The sequence below is a fragment of the Asterias rubens genome, chromosome 5 (genome assembly GCF_902459465.1).
Source record: "Asterias rubens chromosome 5, eAstRub1.3, whole genome shotgun sequence".
NCBI lineage: Eukaryota > Metazoa > Echinodermata > Asteroidea > Forcipulatida > Asteriidae > Asterias > Asterias rubens.
Window position 1 is genome coordinate 1,056,535 of NC_047066.1, and position 14,057 is coordinate 1,070,591.

A 14,057-nucleotide genomic window follows, 5' to 3' on the forward strand; every position below is an offset into this window, starting at 1 on the left:
TTTTTTTTAACTGTATTCCAGAACTGAATATCTCAGAATTACTTCATCAAGAATGTTTTATGTGTGACGAAAAGAAGAGTTTAGTATTTTGTCTCTTTTAAAACTGTTCCACATGTGCTCTTTGAAATATACTTTTGATTTAAATTGTGTAGACCTACCATTATCTTTGAAGTGGTCAAAACATCTTAGGACTATGGTGACTGTTTTGTTCATCAACAAATAAATACTACTCTATCAAGCTGAAACTTTCACTTCATATCTTTCCTGATAATTCGATCCATAAATCAGTATTGCGTTGACAAAAAGCATTCTATGACCCTACCTTTAATAGATCACAACTGACCTGTCATAATTCTGAATAAGAAAACATGAATATCCCTCATGATCATGCATATTTCATAGCTCTTATATCACATAACTGCTTCAAATCATCACCCCTTCCCACTTAAGCATCTCTGATCTGAGTAAAGGAAAAGAAAAAAAAAAAACCATGCCAGTTTGATCAGCATAATATGCAATATTATCTGATGCAAGTGGCCCCTGTAAAGCCAATCTGTAGAGTGTGAGTAGCATGAGGCCCTGAGAGCAGTGGTAGGGTAAGAAGGGAGAGAGTGTCATTAGCAAGAATCCTGTTCCGGAAGTTGAAGCTAAGCTAAAGGGATCTTAGACCTCTTCCTGTTACTTCCTTCAGTGTCGTCCATCGCTCCCTGGCATCTCCAAACCCCCCCTCCCCCCCCCCAAGTAGGTCAATTGCCTGTTGTTAGCAGCCAATGGGGTTATAGTTATTATTGTACAGACAGCATAATGTTGACGTCAGACTGCGACGGCCTTTGTGTGAAGTTTGACCCGTGAAACATTTATTACAGTCGTCTGAATTTGTTCATGTACTCGATGTTCTTTGGAATCATTTTATTGAAGTTCACAAATGGTCCGTAACGATCAACGCTTGGTTCCAATCATCATTCACGGTTGGTTCTCATGGCATTCTAAATCCAGTAATTCCTTTGTAAATCGGCCACACCGAATCCCCTATAAAATCCAGGAATTATTAGGCTTACTACCCATTTCCATCCTACACAGCTTTTATAAACCTCAGATGTAGTTGTTCTATGATTTCTAAAGTTCCTAATCTCACTTGTCAAATCTGACAACCTTCAATCTTTTCAAATATAACTCCCCTTCTGTTACTTTTAAAACCACCTCGCAATAACACCTCAACAATAACGTTTCATTCGCCGCGGGTCAAGTGTACTTTTGCTGGAATTTTTTTCTTTAAAATTTATTATGATGTGAATAATGATTTTGTGAATGAGAAGTTTAAATATAGTTACTTATTTTATGTGGAGCATTATGAATGTGTCTCTCCTCTTCGTGGCCTACTTTCTTTTTGCTAGCTTTGTAATCAAAACAAGACGAGGAAAAACTCTGGGAAAAGTGGTAAACAACTACCAAAACCCTTACCTCAAAACATTCTTTTTCAGTTTGGAGTGCCTGCGTTTTGAAACAAAACAAAATAACATAACATCCTGGAGGTATTTTGTGCCTTTCCCTGTCCGATCAAAACAACTCTGACAATTGGATTGCTGTTTTGCTCATTCAGGCACCCATAGTATGTCCCGTGTTTTGCTCATTCAGGCACCCATAGTATGTCCCGTGTTTTGCTCATTCAGGCACCCATAATATGTCCTGTGTTTTCTCTTTTTAGTCTCAATCGAACGGGAAAAAATGCAAATGCATAACTGGCTGAGGTTGTCAAAATTAATTTATTGTCAGAAGGGAAAACAGCGATTCAATCGAAAACTTTATAATAAAAAAAAGTATTAAATAAAAACAGAGACATTATTTTATTAAGTTATGAGACATGTTTTGTATCCTCATTTTTGTTTTCTTTGCAACCTTCCACTACTAACATTACAATTGAAGTAAATTATATTGATTAAAAGCATGGAAGGAGGGAAAATGACGCACTAGAGCAACAATTTCAAAAGTGTCTGAGAATCAGTGACCTTTCTGTTTTTTTCAATTTTGTTCAAAATCTAGAAGCTTTACTCCAATCAGGTTTAAGAATACTTTGTTTGATTTTTATCTTTACATCTTTTGAACTGTTCATAAATTGCTGTCAATAAAGCTGCCTGGAGGTTCTTAAACTTACTTAGCTTAACCAATTGTGCTTACCGTTAGGAGAAGGTTACCAGCTGAAATGCCTGTATGTGTAGTGTTGGTGACCAGTTTCCGACCAGCTTAGTAAATTAGTTGATGTTCTGCTTAGCAGCTGTATAAATCCTGACCTGTGAGTTGTTGTGATTGAACATTTACAAAGAGTTGAAACTGACCCTTTGATTCATAAGATATCATACATGTTGTGACACTGCAAAGAACACCATTGTACTACAGTGGCATTGAGGCTCGATTTAATTATATTACACCTGGCCATTAGCCCTGAGGGGGGCGGAGGATATTCCTCTCTGCCCACCGTCGCCCCGGGGCAACCAGTGCTGCTTGGCCCAACAAGGGGATAACCTTTCACCGTCACTTCTTGGGGCATTTCCTATTGAAAGGGCATTCTAAGGGCTGAAGTGACACTGGAGTGTTGGGACTCAAGAGAGGGTTAAGATCTGGTATATGATGTCGTTGAATATTACAAAAGGCAAAAAACTCAAAGCATAGCGGACTGCATTGTTTTGCTTTGTTGGAAGGAGGGTTTGTTGAACCCTAATGACTTCCACCTTGTGGTTTTGTAGTCAGAGTGGCCATCTTGGTTTACGTTTCACACAGGGCTAAAGTATTGAATCAGAGAGAGGCACGTGTCTGAAGCTGGTGCATTTCATATAGAAACTCTCTGAACCAGGATTGATGCTGTAAGGAACCAAAACCTTCAAGAATGTTGACTTGAAACAAAGAAAATGATACACTGTTTAGCAACATAGCCTTACGTATGACGTCACAAGCTCTGAAACAGCGCCCTTACTAAGGTCAATGAAGACTTATAATATTATTTGTTAGAATTGTGTGCGGGGTGAATGCATGTCTGTTTCTATTGTTTGATATCTGTGATGACGGCCAATGCCAGGACTCTCATACACAAATCTGTTTAGAATCAAACTTTATCCAGTTTCTAAAGGACCACAAATTCTCGCAACTTAAGATTTATTCAATCCTACACCATGAATGGAGAACAATTCGATACACAGTTACAATTATTTAGAAGCTAAATATGACACATTCTTAAAATGAATGATTACATCGGCTGCTTTAATATGGTGATTATTCTGATGGGAAATTTGTTCAAGTGAAATTTAAAAGACTCATTGATCTGGCTCACTAAAATTTGAAGATTTCCTGTGCCAGCGTTCCATGGAGCGCGTGGTTTGAAGATGGAGTGAGTGCATTTGGGATGAGTGGCGAGGCCGTGCCAGCCTGCTCACCCCGTGTAGGGATATCGGGTTACCATTGTATCGCAGTATAATTTGCATAAGTTTTTAAGGAGAAGCGTTGTTCCCAACGTCTTGATGCTGGAGTGCCCTAAGTGTGCTGTAGTGCATTGAGTGTGATGCATTGCCAATGAGTACCTGGCTCGTGTTACCTGTAGGGTTCACAAACTCGTAGGAGACCGTTTTTTTTTGTCTTCTGAAGAATTTGGCACCCACCAGGTTTTCTGTCCCTATTTTTGCTGAACGTTGGTGAGAGATTGTGTGTAAACACTGAAACAGCAGTTTTGTAGACGTGCCCATATTTGTTTTGTTATGGTGGAATTCGGTTTACTTTCAGCTAGCACATTTTGTGCAAAGTAAATTCAAAATGAATTTGATTTTATTTGAGGCAAGTTTGCAGTGTAAATTTTTCAGAACATCATTTACCGCATTTTGTTTTAAAGACACTGGACACTATTTGCATTTAAAATTAAATTTGTGGAAAATTACTTACATTCTCGAAAACAACGTTACTTCAGAGGGAGCTGTTTCCCACAGTGTTTTACACCATCAACCTCTCCCCATTACTCGTTACCAAGTAAGGTTTTATGCTAATAATTATTTTGAGGAATTACCAATAGTGTCCACTGCCTTTAAATGACAGGAAATCTATGCAGGCTTCTTATTAGTAAACTGTAGTAATTGTTGTAGGAAAGAAAACATTAAAAACATGGAGAACCCATTAGTAGGCTAGCCTTTCTACGATGTGATCATCCTCTGTGGTGTTATTAATGCTTTTTAAATGTCAGTTGGATAGATATAATCAGGATCAGAAACTAAATGTATTTCACATGCATGAATGCTGATAATAGTCGCAAAGGTTAAAGTTCATCAGACAACTGGCTCATGATGGGAACCTCAATTATCAAAAATTGTGCTACAAATACAGACATCTGTCACTACCGCTTTCCAAGTACAGGATTGTGTTTTGTTTCATTTCGTATTTAGGGAAACCCATGTAGCACAGATGTTCATTTGGAGTTTTGGAAAAAAACAAATGATTATTCTTCCCTTTGAAGTCATGTGGTTATGGAAACAACATATTAATTTGTATCCCCCCACAATTTGAATCTGAAAATGTTGATGACAGTAGCGCCTCTTGGACTGTGTATACTTTGCCTTGGACTGTTGTTCATGCCCATCATGTACTCTATTATTGTAGTTTTGATTTGTACTAATCTGCAGACAGCTCGTACCTCTATGCCAATAATAATCATAATATTGAATTAGTGTAACTTCCCTTAAATCACTGCTGTGCGTAAAATCAATTTCCATCAAATCGTCATCAGAGTCAGTGTTGTCTCCCCTAAACAAGTCCAACACCTCACAGTTGTGAAAATTATCGCAAGCATAGACAGCTGACAATGATTTTCAGGCAATTTGTGATAGTGTAAAACGAATATGCAGGTATTTCACGGTCCGATTCGAATGCCCCCAGCGGCCTTTTCATGGTTTCGTTCAGTTTGTCATAGAATGGATTACTTTCCTGGTCCCCCGTGACCTACCGGGGGAAAAAAATCTGGTGTTAACGGCTTGCCTGTAGGGTTATAATTCCCCTTGGTCCCATAATGGTGTGACCTGGCTTGTCATATGGGGTCATATCGGTTAGCTGGTTGGAGATCCAAAATTAATAGGATTTGGGGAATTCATTTGTATGAGTTGTAAAGAGCATTGACTTATCATTCTGTTCTCCAAGCTACCACATTAATACAGTTGTTTGGTGCAATAGTGGAATAATAGAACTGTGTGCTTTCAGATGCATGAGAAAGGCTTCATGCTTGAAGCCTTTCAAGGTTCAAATTTGTTGGTGAACAATTACCTCTTTCAAGGGTGGCGTTTCTAACAGTGTTTTTAACCTTTCCATTGATGAAAGCGTGACCTATTTCTAATGATAGGGCTGTTGAGCTTTCTATTAGTGAACAAGTTTTTAGTGAACAAGAAAATATTGACTCTTTAGTGAGAGAAACCTTTCTCCCTGCCCGAGTCCGAGATTTACCAAACTCGATTGTGTGGAGTTGGATTAATACAGTGTGAGAGTGGATCAGGGTAGAGGGTCTTTTTATCATATAATGATCTCCTGATTGGGGGCTGTTGATACCCTCATTGGGGGATAAGGATTACAACTGGGGTATAAATACATCCCATTCAGGGTAATTAACCACTTTATATTGGTACTCTGAACATCAATATCCAGACATGATAGAGTGTCACAGATATAATTATCAACTTCATGAAATAATAATAAATAACAATTTTTCTGTTTTTATCATCCTTATGCAGGCATCAGAGAGTGACACAGATTTGTTTGCAAATTCGCCACCAAGAAGTAAGTACTTTATTTTAATATTTATTTATTTATTTCCCCCTGATCTATCAATCATTTCTTTTTGTAAGTATTGTTCCTTTGTTTAATAGTGAATACAGATTACCAGCCAAAATGCATTGAAACATGAGTTGTTTGTCGTTGGTTTCAAGCACATTCTTGCTAAGCATATTTGTTGGTAAGCATTTTTGGTATCTTCTTTTTTGAAATGTTTCTTGTGACACGGCATTGAGAAGTAAAATACATTCTGATTCAATGTGACCTGAGGAGTTATGAACCATAGAGGGCGCTATCCACCCAATGCAGGGTTGAGATCAAGTAGCTCTATCAACATTATTAGTGCTGTTAAGAAGGGGGAAAAAGGAAATTATGCTGAAATATATCTCAAGAAACTTTAATTGTAAACTCATTTTCTTTCAATTGAATGCATGGAAATCACTTTGATAACTTCTACTATGGTCATATAAAGGTTAGTAATCAAGAAAGTGCCAAGCTAGCTGTGAGTTGTGCATATATATTTATCGAAAGCGCTGTACTCTAGGGGAATGTCACTCTGCTCAATTTGTGGAAGTGAGCCTCTGAAATGAAGCACCTCACCTCGTCCAAACGGCAGCGAATCGGTTTGAATTTGCCAATTCCGGCAGGATGCTAAATCAGACAATCCCTCAGTAGTCATGCAGGAGTGATCAGTTTAAAACCCGCCTAACCTAATTACCTTGTTCGTATATTCCCACTAGAGAGACACTTTCCATCCAAACAAGGAAGTCGTATATGTCTTGGAAACCCACAACGGGCTTGGGCTGTCCACCCCTGGAAACTGCCCGTCGTTGACAGTAATTGGAAAAACCGTGAAATATTAGTCAACATAGTCTCCCCTCAAGGGGTTAAAAATCCATTAACGTGCTGCCATATGAATTATATATGTCTTAATATTTGCCCCCAGGCACCATGTCGACTCTGTCTTAACCATACAGTAATCTCTCATATCCATTTTAATGTTAAAGCTACTTGGTGGCTGAAGATCTTAAAGGCAGTGGACACTATTGGTAATTAGTCAAAATAATTATTAGCACAAAACCTTACTTGGTTATGAGTAATGGGGAGCTGTTGATACTGGACGTATAAAACATTGTGAGAAAAGGCTCCCTCTGAAGTGACGTATTTTGTTGAGAAAGAAGTGATTTTCCACGAATTTGATTTCGAGACCTCAGATTTAGAATTTGAGGTCTCAAAATCAAGCATCTGAAAGCACACAACTTCGTGTGACAAGGGTGTTTTTTTTCTTTCATAGTTATCTTGCAACTCCGACGACCAATCGAGCTAAAATTTTCACAGGTTTCTTATTTTATGCTTATGTTGAGGTACACCAAGTGAGAAGACTGGTCTTGACAGTCACCAATAGTGTCCAGTGTCTTTAACTGACATGTGTTTTATTGTTGTTCCTCAACAAGCTGCTAAATACCACTTTTCTTTTGAAGAATTGAACTTCTAGTTTTCATCATTTCAATTTTGAATTTTGAAAACTATTTTGTAATGTTATGATTTATCTGATGGGGTAGTTTGACAGAAAATGGACGCCTCACCAAGACTTAAGGCTCCCCACATTAGACAAATAAGTTCAGTTGTCCAATCCCACTAAAAACAAAAACATGAATATTTACATCTCAAGAAATCATTAGTTGTAGGGGAATCGTTTCTCAAAATGTTATACATTATCAACAGCTGCAGTACTTCCTATTTTTACTGTCATTAGTTTTGGAGTAAATACCAAAGGTATACCCGCCCTTTAAAAGTGTAAGCACTAGAGGGTTTTACCTCTATTTTAATATCCCAGTTGAACCTCTTGTACTCTGGCTGCCCCACAAGTCAATTTTTGCCTGGAGAAGAATTCTTTCCGAGAAACATTTGAGGTTTATGCATAATTTAGTATTGATAATTATTCTTGACATTGAGTGCTTGATTTGATCAACAGCTGCGGAACAACAGGAAATGCATTTTATAAACATTAGATTTAGAGTTATCCCATATTTCTCCCTCAAGGCATGATATTCTTAGGTCTGAATTCCTATTTTGGGCTTAAAGAAACATCAGCAGAATTGTTATTAAATATCCTGAAAAGTCTATAAAAACCTATTTTGGTGCTGCAAGTACATGTAGACCAGCCCTTAATAAAATATTCAACCTTTTTTCCCATGGACCAAGTATAAAGCCTATTCCACATTTTCCATCGAAGGGAAAGCATGGGTATCTACTCATAAAACATCATAGCGCAAACTCCTTTATTATTTACACCAGTGGTATACTTTCCTTCCACTGGAAAACCACACTGGTGTCTTTAAATTTGACGAGGTACATGTTTGTATTCTCAGGGTAGTAGGAAGCAATCATTACAGGCATAGCAGAGGCTAGACAAATGGTACCCTTGATACATCCATGAGAGGTCTTGGTCATGGTTAGATGGCCTGTGGGACAATTATTGGCTAAATTGTTACCACATGTGATTGTACTTTTTACATCCGCGAATGTTGTTTCAGGTACTGCGGATTTTGCTTGTAAATGAATCTTTTTATTATTCGGGAGTGTTTCTAAATAAATTATTAGCGTTGGTCGATCAATATTTTCAAAATGCAGTCAGTGTGACTTGATTAACAAAACGCCTGAGGATTGAATGCCCCATTTCTTGCAACATAATTGACACAGCCTCAGCGGCTGTCGGTTCAGGTTTTTTCCCATTTCAATTGAACTTTTATTTACTCTGAGGCTAATTACATTATGTATCACTGGACAACTGTTTTCTAAATCATCTGATATTGAATTTGTGTTCTTCGTAGCTTTGAAATTGTACATTGGTTTGAGGTAGAATGCTCCACAGCTTGTTGACTTTGAATGCCATTGAGTGAAGGAATCATCTTTGTGTAGTTTCAAGTCTCCAACCTCAATCCCCAACAAAACAACCTAATATTCCACTTGATGTTGATGTTTTATTCCGAACAGCTGGTACCCTTGCTCCCTCTGGTAACCCTAGCAGGCATTACATGTATATCTTCCCTTCCTACAAACCTCTAGACAATGCTTGAATCCACACTACCCAGCTCAGCCTGTTGTTAGAGTTACTGATCGCATGAAGTTAACAATGGCTTTCATGAAGTCGACAACACCATGGATGTGCTCTCCATCGCCCTCTCTCTCTCTCTCTCTCTCTCTCTTGACTCTGTGGACTGATTATCCCCTCAGTGGCTCCCACGGGTTCATCTTACACCCCTGGAAATTTAGGTCAAGCCAATTAAGTGTAATATTATCATTAGTTTGGACTGGAGTATCTTTTAGTGGTCTTCCTGAGGCACTCTTCGCTAAGCCAACAGTTATTTCAGGATATTTCTGTGTGTTTGTCTCAGTGGGACATGGTGTTACTGATTAGTCCCAGGAAGCATTGATTTTCATGTCAGAAAGTAGGACAAGTTTGAGACAGATCTAGGGGAAAATATGACGAATGTCACTTTGACTCTCCCAACTGGAAAAAAGTGACATGTGTAAAGCTTCTGTAAGCTTCTGTAAAGCTTATGGTCTGATGTTTCGACCCTTGATAGCACAACACACATGAACAGGTATAGTGTAGGAGAAGGAGTCAAGTGGACAGAAATGAAAAGAGAGAAAGACATATGCGCATGGAAAAGCAAAGAATGAACATTAAAGATGGAGATGGGGTGGGGGATGGGGTGGGATGAACAACCCAAAACTTGCAGCGTACAGTGAAGTAACTCTTTAACAAACACAACCATCAGGTGAAATACTTGTGTCTAAACTTGAGTTTTGTAAAAACAAAATTATCTCCTTACAGTTGTGAGGCTAGATAAGTAATCAAAATATAACAAAATAATCATTACTCAAATGCTCTAATACAGCTGGTCTGTCCTTGAAAACTATAGGCGGTTTTGCATGAATGTACTTTTCCCCAAAATAATAATGTGTACTCCATGATTGAAATAGTGAAAGTGATGCATTAAACATGAAAGTATGTGTAACTTGATGGAGTCAACTTATTGACCCAAAACGATTCTTCAGGTTTTGCAAATTGAAACTCAAAATTAGATAAATCTATAAATTGAACTGGCAGAGAGTGCAATTGTAAACAAAATCACAGAAGAATTTTGTAACTTTGTCCCCGACTGATTCTGGAAATGAGACCAAATTTGATGCAATTCGGTAGCAGCAGGGTGGCTGGAAACAATTTATGTCACCTATATGTCAGGGAACCGGGAAAACCGTTGTCCGTTTCATTCTCAGAGACAGAAGATACATGTTCATTGTTGGCTGGCCATGGCCAGTAAGGCTTGTTTGGCAGGTAAACTCATTGGCCAGTAAACGCATGGCAGAAACGCAATGGCAGAAATTAGCAGGCCGTTTTGTGTTTCATTTATAGCGGTTAATAATCATTTCCTGTATTTGAAATAAATACCAGTCATCACTTATTAAAGTTTTTTTTTATAGGGAAAATTTGTAAATGGTAATGCAATTTAATTTAATTCAATTACTTTCTACTAATTCCTCAGACATGTCATGAATTATATTCTTAACTTCCTTGTTGATCCAGTAAAACAACATTTTTTCCCCAAGCTATGGTGAACCCTAAACACAAAGTATCTCCAAACTTGACCAACGTACTGTGAACTGAGGACCCATTGATCTATTTGTGTACAATCTATCTGATTGAGTACATACCAGAATCGTCTCTCATTAAGCTAATGAGGTGTGCTGCATTACTCATTAACTCGGAACCCCCAAAAAGGACTTTCCATCTTGAAGTCTACTTTAGTGCTCGATAACGTCCTGAGATCTTATCAATTTTGACAGGTCATCATTTTTCTTGGAGATGTTGTTTTCTTGAACCCATTTTAGTGTGTTTCGTCATCAGAGGACTTAAATGAGTTTCAGTCATTGGTGACTGCGCTGTAATATTCCAACACCCTATGTGCCGACACCCATATCAATAATATGTTCTGGAAAAAAAACCTTGTGGTGTACATGGGTTTTGGTTTAGGGTTAGGGTTAGCATTAGGACATTTTTTTTTTTTTCTTTTTTTTTTCTTCTTCTTCCACAAAAGAGATAACCATTATAGAATGTTCAAGATTTCACAGTAATGCGTTTACAACCAAGATAAGCACCAAAGAGTAAACATTCCAAAGACCTTGTTTAAATTCAGTGTACTTCGCCCAAACATCAATGAACTTGGGTCCAGATTGCCCCACACTTTTGAAAAACCTGGATAGAACCCTTCTATGCAAATATATTTCAGACGTTTCAGAGCAAGTGTCCATAATGGGACTTCTTGAGAGTAAAGTGAAAGTAGTCGACTTGAGATTATGAAGTGGTTCCAATTTAAGTGGTATTTTAAGATAGACAGCCCAAGGCCCTTTGAAGACCTGTGGGAGTCATATGCCAAGGGAAAGTGCGCAAATAGTTCGGTTCCAATCAGAGTTCAGCCCATCTCAAAGATTCCCAAACCTGTTGCACAGACTTCAAAACTTTATCTCATTATTAATAATTTTAAAGTTTGCACTTTTTACATCAACAATTAGCTAAGGAACTATCAAGCAATGTACAGCTATGGCAATGCTCAAAACCCAACCTCTAAAAACCAGTGTCTTGACAGGAAAAACTCAAACTTAACTCAGAATAATTGCTTTGGAAATTGTAGTCTCTCTTACAAAATAAATTCATATAGATCCATCTGTAAGAAGTTCTCCCCCTGACCCCAATTCTTCTTATCTATCCCTGATGAGACCTAACTGCTGCCAAGTATTCGTTATGCTAGTAACACTTGGTAATCATAAACATCTTTCAGTTAATATCAAGTTATATAATTATCAAACTGACATGTTCCTCCACTTCTCTTCACCCCCACCCCCACCCCCTCTAGAAGCAGCTGCCATCCCAACCTCCATCATAACCATATTTGATTGACAGAGCAAACAGCATGATGTATTAAATTGTCTCACCTGTTCAATATTGTGACATGCCTCTTCAATTACAACCAATGAGATTGGGTACCAGACCTGCCCCTGGGCCATGAAATGGATTCCAATTAGTGGGAGCTAGCTTTCCCCGATGCTGCAGGCTAAAATGGCATTCAGACTGGCTCAAGTTTATGAAACAGGGTTCAACATTAGGAAAATGTTTCCACTCTGGGCCACAAGCTGAAATCAAAACAGACTGGTGATCTAGGGTTCGCCTCAAAAAACCCATACACAATCACAAGTAGGATGCCCTCGCCATTTCCTAAATTTATATTGTCGACTTTTGACATGGCATTTTTAACTTTTCAGCTTAAAGACTCATGCTTATTGCACTAGCCTTCATTATCAATTAAAGCAACCTAAATACTAACAACTGTTTTTTTTTTTCTTCATAAAGGTACGGTCATTGTTTGGTTTTGTCAACAATTTGTTTGCCAATTTATCAAGAAAAATGTCACTTGTGAAAGCGGAAGTTGAATACAGTGTCTTGGAAATAACAAAAACCAGTTGAGGTATTTTCACAAAAATGTCAAATCCATCCATGTTAGTGAGGTGGCACCTCTGATTTTACAAATAGTCTCCATGGAAATTTAAATCTCCAAAAGTTGTCACAAGATAATCTTTGCTGAATCCAATTTTTGAAAAACTGTTATTGATTTATAAACAACAGGCGAAATAATTTCGCCGGATGATCACAGTTATTTCTACCATTATAACATTAACAAGTAAGCTTTTTGATAAGAATTGCACCGATTTCCCTCCCCCCCCCCCCCTATACCTAAGTATGATGTAACCTTTAAGCTACTGATCACTTAAACAATAAATGTGACATGAATTTCAAAAGGATTGCACGAACTTGGCACAAAATAATCTTTTTATAAAACTAATTCAATAACATTCCCATCATGTTGTCACCAATGTCGTACCCTCCCTCTATCATCTGCTGAATTACAGAGAAACGTAGGAATTGACGTTCAGCTGGCGTACTTAGCGATACGCGTTGCTGGCGTACTTTACGATACGCGTTGTTGTCTCATCTGCTGTCAGCTGCTCAGATTGAAGACGTCAACGTAATCGGGTTAAATCCCGCCGAATTAAATGAGTAATCAGAAAAGCGATTAAGGAGAATTTAATGCGGGGAAACTGGAGAGGAGCAACACAGGTTTAACTTCTGTCCGTTCACATAATACCTCGTTAGGATCTAAATGAATGAGAGCTCGCAGACCTTGGGGCCCGGGGAAACTAGATTATGGACTGGGTACTTCTACAACCTCAAGAAACCCATTAGACCTGTCATAGCTAATAATGGATGATGTTAATTTGACGTCGGATTGTTTCGGGTTATAATTATGTGGTTCCGGTGTTTATGAATGGGGCAAATGTATGCTTAATTTTCTTTCTGTTCCCGAAATGTGAGCATGGAGTGAAGTTGTCAGGAAGAATTACAGAGATGACTAGATTGAAGAAATAAACAATTGATTAAGGAAGACAAGACCTTCTCGGTTTAATTACTTATATCACGCAATTATTTGACTCTTTATGAATCTTCCTTCCTGTGTGCATTCTAATTGCTGTGTTTCCGATCGCCCGAAATATCCTGGGCGTATTTAATGAGTGATGTGTGTAACCACAAACACAATGCAGGAGATGTCAAATTAATAATCGCAACTGTGTTGAACGCCTTGTTGAGATGACAGTTACATGTCTACTGTCGTGTTTAGAACCGTGACAAACACTGGATGCTTTAACTCGGTGTCATTGCATGAAGAATTGCCAATTTCATTAAAGTTTGAAATTGTAATTTTTTTAAACAGCATTGGGCTCTACAGACCAAAAAAATCGATAGCAACTTCAAATTAGGTCCCCATCACAAATGCAAAGTGGTTTTAATATGTGATATTGCCCCCCCCCCCCCCACCTCGGATAAACAAGAGTTAGGGGTTGGGTTGCAAGGAAGCACTGAAGCAGAAATAACATGAACACTGTCTGCTACTATTTTGTCATACACATCCTGTTTGATACCTGTAACAGTCAAATATGCTAAGCTATATTTCATGCTTAGCAGAGTTATGAAATTAGGCCCTCCGCCTTTTTGCATCCTTCCTTCTTCCTCCCTGCTTACTCAACCTCATCTGACACCCCCTCCTCGTCTGCTCTACTCCTCTAATGTATGATACCTTTAACAACCAATTTTGCTAAGCAATATTTTTAGTGCTTACCTCCACCTTCCTCCCCTTTTTGGCCTCCTC

At 38.3% G+C, this 14,057-nt stretch overlaps 1 protein-coding gene across 4 annotated transcripts in view; it reads left to right on the plus strand.

Moving 5' to 3' along the window:
• LOC117290982 (autism susceptibility gene 2 protein-like) overlaps nucleotides 1-14,057 on the plus strand; it is a 58,295-nt gene that overhangs the window by 17,637 nt on the left and 26,601 nt on the right. For all 4 annotated transcript variants that reach the window (XM_033772575.1, XM_033772576.1, XM_033772577.1 and 1 more), the window contains exon 2: nucleotides 5,751-5,796. The gene's annotated coding sequence lies outside the window, so the exon portion shown is untranslated. The remainder of the gene's footprint in view (nucleotides 1-5,750; nucleotides 5,797-14,057) is intronic.